This window comes from Pleurodeles waltl, chromosome 6, assembly GCF_031143425.1.
Source record: "Pleurodeles waltl isolate 20211129_DDA chromosome 6, aPleWal1.hap1.20221129, whole genome shotgun sequence".
In the NCBI taxonomy this organism is placed as follows: domain Eukaryota; kingdom Metazoa; phylum Chordata; class Amphibia; order Caudata; family Salamandridae; genus Pleurodeles; species Pleurodeles waltl.
The window spans coordinates 808,201,699-808,215,409 of NC_090445.1; positions in this window are offsets into that span (position 1 = coordinate 808,201,699).

Consider the following 13,711-nt stretch of genomic DNA (forward strand, 5'->3'; position numbering starts at 1 on the left):
TTTGTATAGTTGTGATTTCCAGAGCTGCGCCAGGACCTTATTGACAGCAAGCTGGCTGATCCCAGGAAGCTTGTGCAGGAAGCGGACAATTGGGAGAGCACCAGGGTCCAGAAGAGGTGTGGGGAAGACCACGCCACGGGTGGGCAGGGTTCCTCTCAGAAGAAGGGGGGGGGGGTAACAGTAAACAGGGGGAGTTCTCTAAAGGGCCCCAACCTACTTCCCAGGGTAAGGATTCCCAACCATCCATTGAGAAGAAACCCTGGTTCTACAAAGGGAAACCTATGGAGGGGGTCCCCACAATTGCTTTGCATGTGACCAGGTGGGATATGTGAGGGGGATCCCCAAATGTCCCAAGGGTACACCAGCACCAACTGGTTCTCAGTCACAGGGTTTGGCCAGTGTAGCACTCTGGAAGGAGTTGGTTCCATGTGGGTGGGAGCCAGCTGGGAGCCTAGTCTCACTAGGGGACAGTGAGATGGTCCAGAGAACCCTAGTGCCTAAGAACACTAAGAAGTACAGGACCGTTAATGGACAGAGGGTAGAGGCTCTGAGAGACACAGGAGTCAGTGTGACTACAGTGAGGAGTCACCTGGTGTCTGAACAGCATGTAGATCCCCATGTACTTTACCAAGTAGTTGCAGTGGACAACTCAGATTGGTACAGCTTCCCTTTGAAAGGTGAGGTCTCAGGTTCCTTGAAAGTAGCTGCAAGTCCAACCATGCCCGTGGATTGTTTGCTAGGCAATGACCTGGAGGATTCCCCTTGGAAGGAGGTGGAACACTTGGAGATGTTGGGTCTGCCTGAGTGGGTATGCATATCTACCTGGTCAATTGCAGCCCGTCAGGGTGGTCAGAAGCCTCTGGAGCCTGAAACAGTGGCCCAGGGGTCTGCCAGTAGGAGGAAGGGCAAGGGGCACAGGAAACTGGCCCCAGAAGTTCCCATGGTCCGGGAGGAGGCTGAACCTGAGGGTGACGCCTCAGTACCTACAGCGGAATAGGTGGCTGAGCTGGGGGAGGTTCCTGAACTGTCACAATTGCAGCAGGAATGGAGACCCACCAGGGAGGCATTCTGTGAGGCACAGAAAGTATGACCTACTCTGGAAGGTTTGCAGGAGCAGGCTGCAGACCAGGAGGCTGGTAAGGAGCCAGGATCTCACCTGATCTATTAAGAGGATGGCCTCCTGTATAGTGAGCCTAAAGTTGATGAGCCTAGGTCAGCCCGCGTGCTGGTGGTACCCCAGTGCTTCGGAGTCTTCCTACTGGGTCTGGCTTGTGATTATTCAATCAATCAGGAATTTGTAAAGCGCACTACTCACCCGGTCTCAAGGCACTGAGGGGGGAAAAGGAGGTGCGGAGGTGCTGCTACTGCTCAAACAGCCAGGTCTTGAGAAGTTTCCTGAAAGTAAGGAGGTCTTTGGTCTGGCACATTTGGGTGGGAAGAGTGTTCCACGTTTTGCTTGAGGTGCAAGAATGATCTACCGCTGGTTGCAGTTCTGTGGACGCATGGAACGGTTGCGAGGGTGAGGTTGACAGAGCAGAGATGTCGGGTTGGGGTATAGAAGGAGAGCCGTCTGTTAAGATATTCTGTTCTGGTGTTGTACAGTGCTTTGTGAGCGTGGGTGAGGAGTTTAAATGTGATTCTTTTGTTGACTGGAACCCAGTGTACGTTTCTCATGTGGTCTGTGATGTGGCAGTGGCGGGGAATGTCCAGGATGAGGCGTGCAGAAGCATTTTGGATGCATTGCCGTTCTGGATGATGTGTTGCTGTTCTGGATGATGTGCCTTTAGCTGGACATATGGGGTGAGACAAGACCTCTGACCGGCTTGTCAATCACTTCCATTGGCCCCAGGTATGCAGGCACTCAGATGCACATTGTATATCTTGCCAGATTTGTCAGGCAAGGGGCAAGAGTGGGGGGAAATGCAAGGCTCCCCTCCAACCTTTTCCTGTGGTTAGTACCCCCTTCAAAAGGGTTGGTATTGACATTGTGGGGCCTCTAGATCCCAAGACAGCCATGGGCAACAGGTTTCTCCTGGTCTTGGTGGACGATGTCACCCGGTACTTAGAAGCCATTTCGCTGAGGTCAGTCACCTGCCCTGGGGTGGGACGTGCGTTGATGGGGGGGGTTTACCCACATGGAGTTCCCCAAAGGTAGTGGTATCTGATAGGGGTACCAACTAAATATCTACTTATATGAAGTCTCTGTGGCAGGAGTATGGGGTAACGTATAAGTTCACTTCTCCTTACCACCCCCAAAGCAATGGTCTGGTTGTTAGGTTCAACCACACCTTAAAGGGCATGATCATGAGCCTGTCAGAGCCCTTGAGGCGTAAGTGGGGCATCCTCTAGCCATGCCTTCTGTTCGCCTACAGGGAGGTGCCTCAAAAAGGCCTTGGATGTAGTCCTTTTGAGTTACTTACTGTATGGCCACCCTGTCAGGGGACCTTTGAGTCTGGTGAAGGAGGGCTTAAAGGGAGCCTCCATAAAGCTCCAGGATGTATTCAGTTATATGCTGCCTTTTAGAAACCATGGTGCCCACTTCCAAACTCTCGCACAGAAGAACCAAGAAGCAAGCCAGGAGGACATGAACTGGTGTTATGACCAGAATGCCACTCAAGTTTCAACGTGGACAGAAAGTGTGGGTGATGGTGCCAGTGGAACCTAGGGTGTTCCAGGACAAGTGGGACATTTGAGGTGGTGAAGTGCAAGAGAGAAGTCACCTACCTGGGGAACTTGCGGACTCCCAGGAACCCCTTGGGGGTCCTATATGTGAACCGCCTCAAGCCACACATAGTGGATTGAATTGTCCATGCTCCTGGGAACAGGTGACGAGGTGGGGGCAGAGGGTGAGCCTTTTCCTGACCGCCTGTCTGCTGGAGAGGATGGGTCTGTGAACGATGCGAACCTCTCCCCCTCCCTGACCTCAGAACAACAGAGGGACTATCACCAGGGGTTGGGTCAATTTGCCTCCCTGTTCTCCTTGATCCCAGGGGTCACACACTAGTGGACAAATGATGTGGACATTGAGGATAGTCCACTTGTTAAATAGAACGTTCACAGGCTGACTGATAAGGTCAGGGCTAGCATCAAAGATTAAGGGGGTGATTCTGACCGCGGCGGTCGGCGGTCGCCGCCCGCCAAGCGGTTCCCACCGAAAGACCGCTCCGCGGTCAAAAGACCGCAGCGGTCATTCTGGCTTTCCCGCGGGGCCGGTGGGCGACTGCCAGAAGACCGCCGGCCGGCCCAGCGGGAAAGCCCCGTCAACAAGGAAGCCGGCTCAGAATTGAGCAGGCGGAGTTGAAGGGGTGCGACGGGTGCAGTGGCACCCGTCGCGATTTTCACTGTCTGCACAGCAGACAGTGAAAATCTTTGTGGGGCCCTCTTACGGGGGCCCCTGCAGTGCCCATGCCATTGGCATGGGCACTGCAGGGGCCCCCAGGGGCCCCTTGACACCCCATACCGCCATCCTGTTCCTGGCGGGCAAACCTCCAGGAACAGGATGGCGGTATGGGGTGTCAGAATCCCCATGGCGGCGCAGCAAGCTGCGCCGCCATGGCGGATTCCCATGGGCAGCGGAAAGTCGGCGGTACACCGCCGGCTTTCCGCTTCTGGCCGCGGCTGTACCGCCGCGGTCAGAATGCCCTGCGGAGCACCGCCAGCCTGTTGGCGGTGCTACCGCCAACCTCCGCCCTGGAGGTATTTACCGCCAGGGTCAGAATGACCCCCTAAGTATCAAAGATGTTAACCCTAGGGGTAATTGAGTTTTCTAGTATTCCTTGGGCCAGCCCTGCGGTCTTGGTCCCAAAGGCTGCTGCTCCTGGTGCCACACCAGAACTCTGGTTCTGTGTGGACTACCGGGGTCTCAATGCGGTAACTAAGACTGACGTGTACCCCATCCCCTGAGCTGATGAGCTCATCAATCGGTTGGGAGCTGTCAAATACCTGAGCATCTTTGACTTGACGTCTGGTATTGGCAGATTGCCTTAAAGTTAAGGGGGCCAAAGAGAGGTCCACATTTTCTACCCCAGATGGGCACTTCCAGTTTAAAGTGATGCTATTTGGAATTAATAATGCCCCACCACCTTTCAGAGTTTGGTCAACCAGGTGTTGGCTGGACAGCCTACCTGGACAACATTGCAGGGTTCAGTCCCACTTGGGAGGAACACTTGCAGCACTGCTGCAGAGTGTTGGAGGCCCTGCAGGTCTCACTATTAAGGTCAGTAAGTGCCAGATAGGGCAGGGTTCAGTGGTGTATTTGGGACATTAGGTAGAGGGCTGCCAGGTGGCACCCCCACAGCCAAACATTTACACCATTCTGGCTTGGGAGCCTCCCAAGACCCAGACTGAGGTGAGGGCCTTTTTCAGTGGCTTAAGTTTCTCTATTCTGAGTGTTGCTAACTCCCCTAAGTGTAGGCCTTTTCCTGGTTTAACCTCTTAGCTGCTGGGCCTTCCCCCCCCCCCGTGCTGAGCCCTTTTTTTGGCTATTTGGGGTAGTTCGCGCTTAGGCCTTCATAACTTTTTGTCCACATAAGCTATCCACGGCAAATTTGCTTCCTTTTTTTCAAACATCCTAGGGATTCTAATGGTACCCAGAGTTTGTGGTTTCCCCTGGAGGAGACCAAGAAATTAGCCAAAATACAGTGACAATTTAGTTTTTTTCAAAAAAATGGGAGAAAAGGGCTGCCGAAGAAGGCTTGTGTTTTTTTCCCTGAAAATGGCATCAACAAAGGGTTTCTGGTGCTAAAATCACCATCTTCTCACCTTTCAGGAACGGGCAGACTTGAATCAGAAAACCACATTTTTCAACACAATTTTGGCATTTTACTGGGACATACCCCATTTTTACTATTTTTGGTGCTTTCAGCCTCCTTCCAGTTAGTGACAGGAATGGGTGTGAAACCAATGCTGGATCCTGGAAAGCTAAACATTTCTGAAAAGTAGACAAAATTCTAAATTCAGCAAGGGGTCATTTGTGTAGATCCTACAAGGTTTTCCTACAGAAAATAACAGCTGAAATAAAAAAATATTGAAAGTGAGCTGAAAAAACAGCCATTTTTCTCCACGTTTTACTCTGTAACTTTTTCCTGCAATGTCAGATTTTTTAAAGCAATATACCATTACATGTGCCGGACTCTTCCGGTTGCGAGGATATATAGGGCTTGTAGGTTCATCAAGATCCCTAGGTACCCAGAGCCAATAAATGAGCTGCACCTTGCAATGGGTTTTCATTCTATACCGGGTATACAGCAATTCATTTGCTGAAATATAAAGAGTAAAAAATAGGTATCAAGCAAACCTTTGTATTTCCAAAATGGGCATAAGATAAGATGTTGAGAAGCAGTGGTTATTTGCACATCTTAGAATTCTGGGGTGCCCATACTAGCATGTGAATTACAGGCCATTTCTCAAATAGACGTCTTTTTTACACACTGTCTTACATTTGGAAGGAAAAAATGTAGAGAAAGACAAGGGGCAATAACACTTGTTTTGCTATTCTGTGTTCCTCCAAGTCTCCCGATAAAAATGGTACCTCACTTGCGTGGGTAGGCCTAATGCTCGCGACAGGAAACGCAACATGGACACATCACATTTTTACATTGAAATCTGACGTGTTTTTTGCAAGGTGCCTAGCTGTAGATTTTGGCCTCTAGCTCAGCCGGTACCTAAGGAAACCTAGCAAACCTTGGCATTTTTTAAAACTAGACACCTAGGGGAATCCAAGATGAGGTGACTTGTGGTGCTCTGACCAGGTTCTGTTACCCAGAATCATTTGCAAACCTCAATATTTGGCTAAAAATCACATTTTCCTCACATTTCGGTAACAGAAAGTTCTGGAATCTGAGAGAAGCCACAAATTTCCTTCCACCCAGCATTCCCCCAAGTTTCCAGATAAAATTGATACCTCACTTGTGTGGGTAGGCATAGTGGCCGCGACAGTTAATACCCCAAAACACAACGTGGACACATCCCATTTTTTGACAGAAAACAGAGGTGTTTTTTGCAGAGTGCCTACCTGTAGAGTTTGGCCTCTAGCTCAGCCGGCACCTAGGGAAACCTACCAAACCTGTGCATTTCTGAAAACTAGAGACCTAGAGGAATCCAAGATGGGGTGACTTGTGGGGCTCTGACCAGGTTCTGTTACCCAGAATCCTTTGCAAACCTCAAAATTTGGCTAAAAAAACACTTTTCCTCACATTTCGGTGACAGAAAGTCCTGGAATCTGACAGGAGTCACAAATTTCCTTCCACCCAGCGTTCCCCCAAGTCTCCCGATAAAAATGGCACCTCACTTGCGTGGGTAGGCCTAGCGCCCACAAATGGAAATGGCCCAAAACACAACGTGGACACATCACATTTTTTCACAGAAAACAGAGGTGTTTTTTGCAAAGTGCCTACCTGTGGATTTTGGCCACTAGCTCAGCCGGCACCTGGGAAACCTACCAAACCAGTGCATTTCTGAAAACTAGAGACCTAGGGGAATCCAAGATGGGGTGACTTGTGGAGCTCTGACCAGGTTCTGTTACCCAGAATCCTTTGCAAACCTCAAAATTTGGCTAAAAAAACACATTTTCCTCACATTTCGGTGACAGAAAGTTCTGGAATCTGAGAGGAGCCACAAATTTCCTTCCACCCAGCGTTCCCCCAAGTCTCCCGATAAAAATGGTACCTCACTTGCATGGGTAGGCCTGGTGCCCGCGACAGGAATAGATCACACAACGGTCAATGTTGATCCTTACATGAGGCAGCTGTTGACCCTGGGGTGATCCATTCCTGACGCAGGCACTAGGTGTAGGCACTCAAGTGGGGTAGTGTTTTTATCAGGACAGGTGAGGAATCACTGGGTGGTAAGAATTTTGTGGATCCCAGCATATTCCTGTAGTTTGTGTGACAGAAATGCGAGAAAAATTGAGTTTTTATTCAACATTTCAGCTGTGCAGGGTATTCTGGGTAAGAAAACTTTGGGGAATCCACAAAAGTCACACCTCTGTGGACTCCCCCGAATGTCTAGTTTCCAGAAATGTTTGGGTTTAGTGTGTTTCTCTATATGGCCGCCAAACCCAGGACCAGGGGTGCCTGCCTTAAAAAAACAGTTTGTTTTGCGATAGATAATTTTGATGTCTCCACAATGCGATTTGGGCGGTGGAATTTGGGGCTGAACTAAATTGGGGATCTCCCAAGAGAGCACTCTCTCTCTCTGATTGCTGCCGCATTCACCTGCTGTCTGGGTTGGGCTAACCCACTATTACCCCGTTGCACAGACTGTGCTTGCGAAGGGACAGCAGGACTGTCCTCATCACCTCCCTCATAATTTACTGGAAGAGGAGTTATCGAATGGGACTCCTCCGACTGAAAAATCACTCCCAGAGTCTGCGCCATTGTCCTATCCCTCAGATGTTGTCTCAGTATCTGATGTCTCAGTCTCTGATCCTATGTCAGAGCTGCCCTCTATAACCCGAGTGACGGCAGCAGTCATCCATCAAGAGGACATCTCTGCTATTGGCTAAACTGTTGTTCTAAAACACTAGCCTACGTAGACAGTCACAAAATCGATGGTGTGTGTGAGATACGTGCAACAGTAGAGGCCACCTTACCTGCGCTTCTTCCCTCAATCAGCACATTCTTTCAAGACACTCAAAAAACACCTTGTCACATACCATTCGTCACAGTCTTTAGCACCTCCTGCGCCCAGTCCAACAATCATTATTGGTTCTCCCACTCCCTCCTCCTCGGATTCCCTCATTACCACCAAGCAAAAGTGCCCTTCATTTCTCCATAGCCGCCCTCCACCCCGCACATACATTTCATTTGTATTATAGCGCAGGTAATGGCTGACTTTACTAATGTACTCAGCTATTTACATAAAATACAGATTTGCTCTTTGCAGTAGGCATATAAACCTTCTGCCCTTCTTTATGGCACTTAAACTGCCACTAGACAAGTTTGACCCTTTTGTAGCAGAAACATAATCACAATACTTACTTGACTTTTTTATTGCTGCCTAAAAGCTACAGTTGAAAAGCGTCAGTTGAAGTATGTGCATTGCTTTGAAGACGCAAGCTGCAACTGCAAGACAACTGGTGGCAAATATATATATATATATATATATATATATATATATATATATCTCAGCTCCAACAGATCCAAACAGGCGCGCTCTTCTCATGTCGGTGCCCGCATGGGAAGGACCTATTCCCATCAATAATCTTCACACCAGTTTGACAATTAAGTCAAAAATGTGGCACTCACAGGATTACAGCAGATTGCTTTTATTACATACCAGGACCCCCAAAAAACTAACACCAACGTGTTTCGACCTTCCCGGTCTTGGTCACGGTAATTACCCAATCCATTACAAGCACTATTTATACTAATCCTCTAAGCCATGCCCTTAAGTGGCATTCTGGGAAATGTAGTCTAAACAATATGTACTGTTCCTAAAGCCAAACACAAAGCCCTTTACACCCTAATGTGTGTTCCGCATACAGATAAAACGAAAAAATAAATGAAATATCCAACTTAGTGCATATATACAATATTGTTAAAACAATGTACAGCGACCATAACAACAGCTACTTTCTTCATCATTTCAATTGTTAATGTGTGCCATTTTTCTCTTTGCTTGCATTCCCACGTCAACAATGTCCAATAGTTATTGACAGTTTTCTCATTCCAAACAATGTTTCTTCCCCATTACTATATGGGGATCCAATTTCCAATTACCTTTTCACTTATTTCAATTGATGTACGCCATTACATTTTTTACATTGACAGTGGGAATTAATCCATATTATACAATCAAGCTTATAGATGACAATACAGTTCCTCATCGTAGTTAATCCCAAATGGCATCTTAGTCTTTAACCTAATAATGTATCTGGATTCCAACCGTCTTAATCTTTGAACCCTATCACCACCCCGTTCATGCTTTTGTATTGTTGCAACACCATAGTACTTCATGGACAGCCAATCGAGTTCCAAGTGAGTTTTTAAATGTTTAGTCATTGCATATGTTGTATCCTCATTACGCACCGCCCTTATATGTTCTAAAATACACTTTTTTAAAGGGCATACAGTGCTCCCTACATACCTCAGACCACATCGACATTCCAACACACATACCACAAAAGATGTTTCACATGTAATTCTTTCTCTAATTTCAATTTCTCTGCCTCTATATTCTAGTACAGCTTTTTTATTACATCCAATTCTACATGCTTTACATTTTCTGCAGCAAAAGAAACCCTTACTGCCCTCTGATAGCCAGTTGGGAGATTTTGGTATCTCTAGATGACTTCTAACTAACATATCTTTCAAAGATGGCGCTTTCCGATATGTAATTGAGGGGCAAATGCCCACTCTTTGTCCAATGTCACTGTCTTTTTGAATCAAATGCCAGTATTTCTTCAATATTTTCACAATTTGTGGGTTTTCTTTACTATAATCAAGAATTAATCTAATCTCATTATTTTCCAACCTAGACTCATCTGATGCATTTCTATTCTTCATCAATACCTGTTCTCGGGTCTTATTTCTTGCCTTTATCTCTCCCTGTTTAATCCATTTCAATATGTATCCCCTATCCAGGAATCTTTGTCTGATCTCATCAAATTTCTCATTCATATCTTGTTCATTTGAACAATTTCTTTTAATACGAATAAACTCCCCATAAGGAATACTTTTGATCAGTGAACTGGGGTGAAAACTCGTTCCATACAAGATGCTGTTGGTTGCTGTGGATTTCCTATGTAATGTGGTCTGTAATTCTCCATCTACAATATGCACTAATACATCTAGGAATTCAATTGAGCTTTCACTTATCTTATATGTAAATTGTAATCCAACATCATTTTTACTCAAAATATCAAAGAATTCCTGAAATTCTTCCACAGTTCCCTGCCAAATCAGGAATAAGTCATCTATATATCGTAACCACATGACCACTCTATCCATATATTTATCATTCTCCTGACTCCAAGCTATGCATTTCTCCCACCACCCCATCATGAGATTAGCATAGCTAGGAGAAAAGGACACTCCCATCGCTGTCCCACAGACTTGTTTATAGATCTGATGGTTAAACAAAAAAATATTGTTATTGAGACATAATTCTATCATTTCTAATAGCATCTCAGAGTGTTTTAGGAAATGAATACTTTTTTGCCACAGAAAAAAATTCACTGCATTAATCTCCACTTCATGTGAGATTGAAGTATATAATGAAACCACATCTATCGTTACTAGTAGATAGTCGGACTGCCATACTATACCATTCAATGATCTTAGAAAATCTCCTGCATCTTTAATATATGAGTTCAAATCTCTTACCATTGGGGCCAGATAATAATCTACATAATTTGAAACACCTTCATATAGTGAGCCACAGCTTGATATTATCGGCCTGCCAGGGTTTTTTTTAAGAGTTTTATGAATTTTGGGCAGAAAGTATATCGTTGGCATAATAGGATTGTCATTCATCATAAATAATTTCTCATCACAACTGATCAAACCTTCTAGGTACCATTTCTCTAATCTTTCACTCAGGTCCCAAATCAAATCATTAATAGGATTTGTCGTCAATTTGCAGTAATTCACATTCATATTTAATTGTCTGTATGCTTCTTCTAAATAATCATCCTTATTCCAAATTACAATATTCCCTCCTTTATCCGCAGGTTTGATCACTATTGATTTACTGTCCATCAGGCCCTTCAATGCTATTCATTGGTCTTTCGTCAAATTCTCTTTATGTCGTTTCCAAGAGGACTGTACTTTTTCTAGATCACTCACAACAAGATCATGAAATATATCAATTTTATTTCCCGGGGACAGGGATGGGCAGAATTTAGATCTTGGTTTAAATTTCGTTCTCGTCTTTTGATCTATTTCAATACCCAATGTGGCCAGTATTTGTGCTTCAGTTAACTCCTCATCTTTCAAATTATGAGTCAAATCATACATTGTTTTCAGATCAGTACTTTGTTCAATGGTTAGACCTAAGATATCTGTACTGGAGCTTACTCCCGATGTCACTGTGGGCCCCATTTTCGAAAAATATTTTGCCAATTTCAATTTTCTAACAAACTTGTATAGGTCAATTCTTGTTTGAACAAAATCATGATGTTGCTCCGGACAAAAACGTATTCCCTTCTGTAACACTGATGTCTCTACCTTACTCAGTTCATAATTTGATAAATTTACAATCAAGTTTTCTGATTGCTCCACTAATGTCTTGGAGGTCACTGTTCCTTCCGACTGCGTAACATGTAGTCTTGTCCTTTTTCCCCTCCTTGTCTTCCTCTTCCTGTGGGATCTCGCCACCCCCAGCCCCTGCCTCTTGCCCCCCTTCCTCTGTTTTTCGGTGTTGTTTGATCCAGATACACCAATTTCATTTCGTCTAAAAAAGTTGTTTTTCTTATATTCTTACTTGTTCCTTCACCTTCACTCAGATCTGTTTCTGATCCACTCGTTTCTGTATTCTTTGTTCGATCCAAATCAATATGTCCTGAATAAAACTGTTGCTTTAATATATCAAATCTTTTTGCAAATGTTCGGATGCGTCCTGATTCATAGTCTTGAGCATCCCTTAAAAACTTGCTCTTTTTCCGTTCCTCTATTTGATTTTCATATTTATCTAAGAAGATATTCATAGTTTTTTTACATTTCTCCTTCTCTTCTTCCTGATCTAATAATCCAATCTGTTCCTCCAATTCTTTAATATTCTGTCTCAATTTTTCAACGTCTTTTTCAGCATATTTGATCAACATCTCCATCATACGTTTGGAGCATTCCATGGTATTCATGCCCCATTCTTCAAGCATTTCAGGACTTATGTCTGAGTGATTTGGTAAAATGAAAATCCTCCGCCCTCTTGGGACTCTCCCCACTTGTATGTATTTTTTCTGTGTCATTATTTCCCAACTTTTCGAAATTTCCTTTTTCATAAGACGTTCTAATTGCAGAAATAAATATTTGACATTGTTCCTTGGGGCCATTTCTGCACTACCTGATAATTGCCCATGAGTTTGAGTGTTGCTTGTAGTCTCAAACACTGATTCTGCTCTCTGAACACGTTTGGCTAATCTTTCCTACATTTTATTTATAAAACAAATTTGCTTATGCCGAACAAGGATGCATATGTCGCCTCTTAGAGAATGCTGAGTTGTGGTCACTTTGTAGGGGTCCTATTTCATTCAATATTTATTTGACCAAGAATCCTGTGTGGCTTATAAGACTTCACCTTTATTATGTCTTGTATCCACTACATGAAAGTGATTAATTTTCATGGAACATATACTTATTTGTATGTCTTGAAGTCAAAATTTCATCAAACTGTTACTGTGAGGATAACATCACTTATTCACTGTGTGCATGGGAAGTATTCTGTGCATGCTTATAACTTTAAAGGCCATATTATTCCTTTCCTCCAGTTCACAATACATATATTGTTGCCGTTTTTGTTGTTTCTCTGAATTTAATGTGTTTACCAGCTTTCCAGCACTATTTTATACTTTAAACCATTTTTGACACATGTTCACTGATCAAAAGTATTCCTTATGGGGAGTTTATTCGTATTAAAAGAAATTGTTCAAATGAACAAGATATGAATGAGAAATTTGATGAGATCAGACAAAGATTCCTGGATAGGGGATACATATTGAAATGGATTAAACAGGGAGAGATAAAGGCAAGAAATAAGACCCGAGAACAGGTATTGATGAAGAATAGAAATGCATCAGATTAGTCTAGGTTGGAAAAGAATGAGATTAGTTTAATTCTTGATTATATAAAGAAAACCCACAAATTGTGAAAATATTGAAGAAATACTGGCATTTGATTCAAAAAGACAGTGACATTGGACAAAGAGTGGGCATTTGCCCCTCAATTACATATCGGAAAGCGACTTCTTTGAAAGATATGTTAGTTAGAAGTCATCTAGAGATACCAAAATCTCCCAACTGGCTATCAGAGGGCAGTAAGGGTTTCTTTTGCTGCAGAAAATGTAAAGCATGTAGAATTGGATGTAATAAAAAAGCTGTACTAGATTATAGAGGGAGAGAAATTGAAATTAGAGAAAGAATTACATTTGAAACATCTTTTGTGGTATATTTGTTGGAATGTCGATGTGGTCTGAGGTATGTAGGGAGCACTGTATGCCCTTTAAAAAAGCGTATTTTAGAACATATAAGGGCGGTGCGTAATGAGGATACTACACATGCAATGACTAAACATTTAAAAACTCACTTGGAACTCGATTGGCTGTCCAAATCAATATGTCCTGAATAAAACTGTTGCTTTAATAAATCAAATCTTTTTGCAAATGTTCGGATGCGTCCTGATTCATAGTCTTTAGCATCCCTTAAAAACTTGCTCTTTTTCCGTTCCTCTATTTGATGTTCATATTTATCTAAGAAGATATTCATAGTTTTTTTACATTTCTCCTTCTCTTCTTCCTGATCTAATAATCCAATCTGTTCCTCCAATTCTTTAATATTCTGTCTCAATTTTTCAACGTCTTTCTCAGCATATTTGATCAACATCTCCATCATACGTTTGGAGCATTCCATGGTATTCATGCCCCATTCTTCAAGCATTTCAGGACTTATGTCTGAGTGATTTGGTAAAATGAAAATCCTCCGCCCTCTTGGGACTCTCCCCACTTGTATGTATTTTTTCTATGGTGTTGCAACAATACAAAAGCATGAACGGGGTGG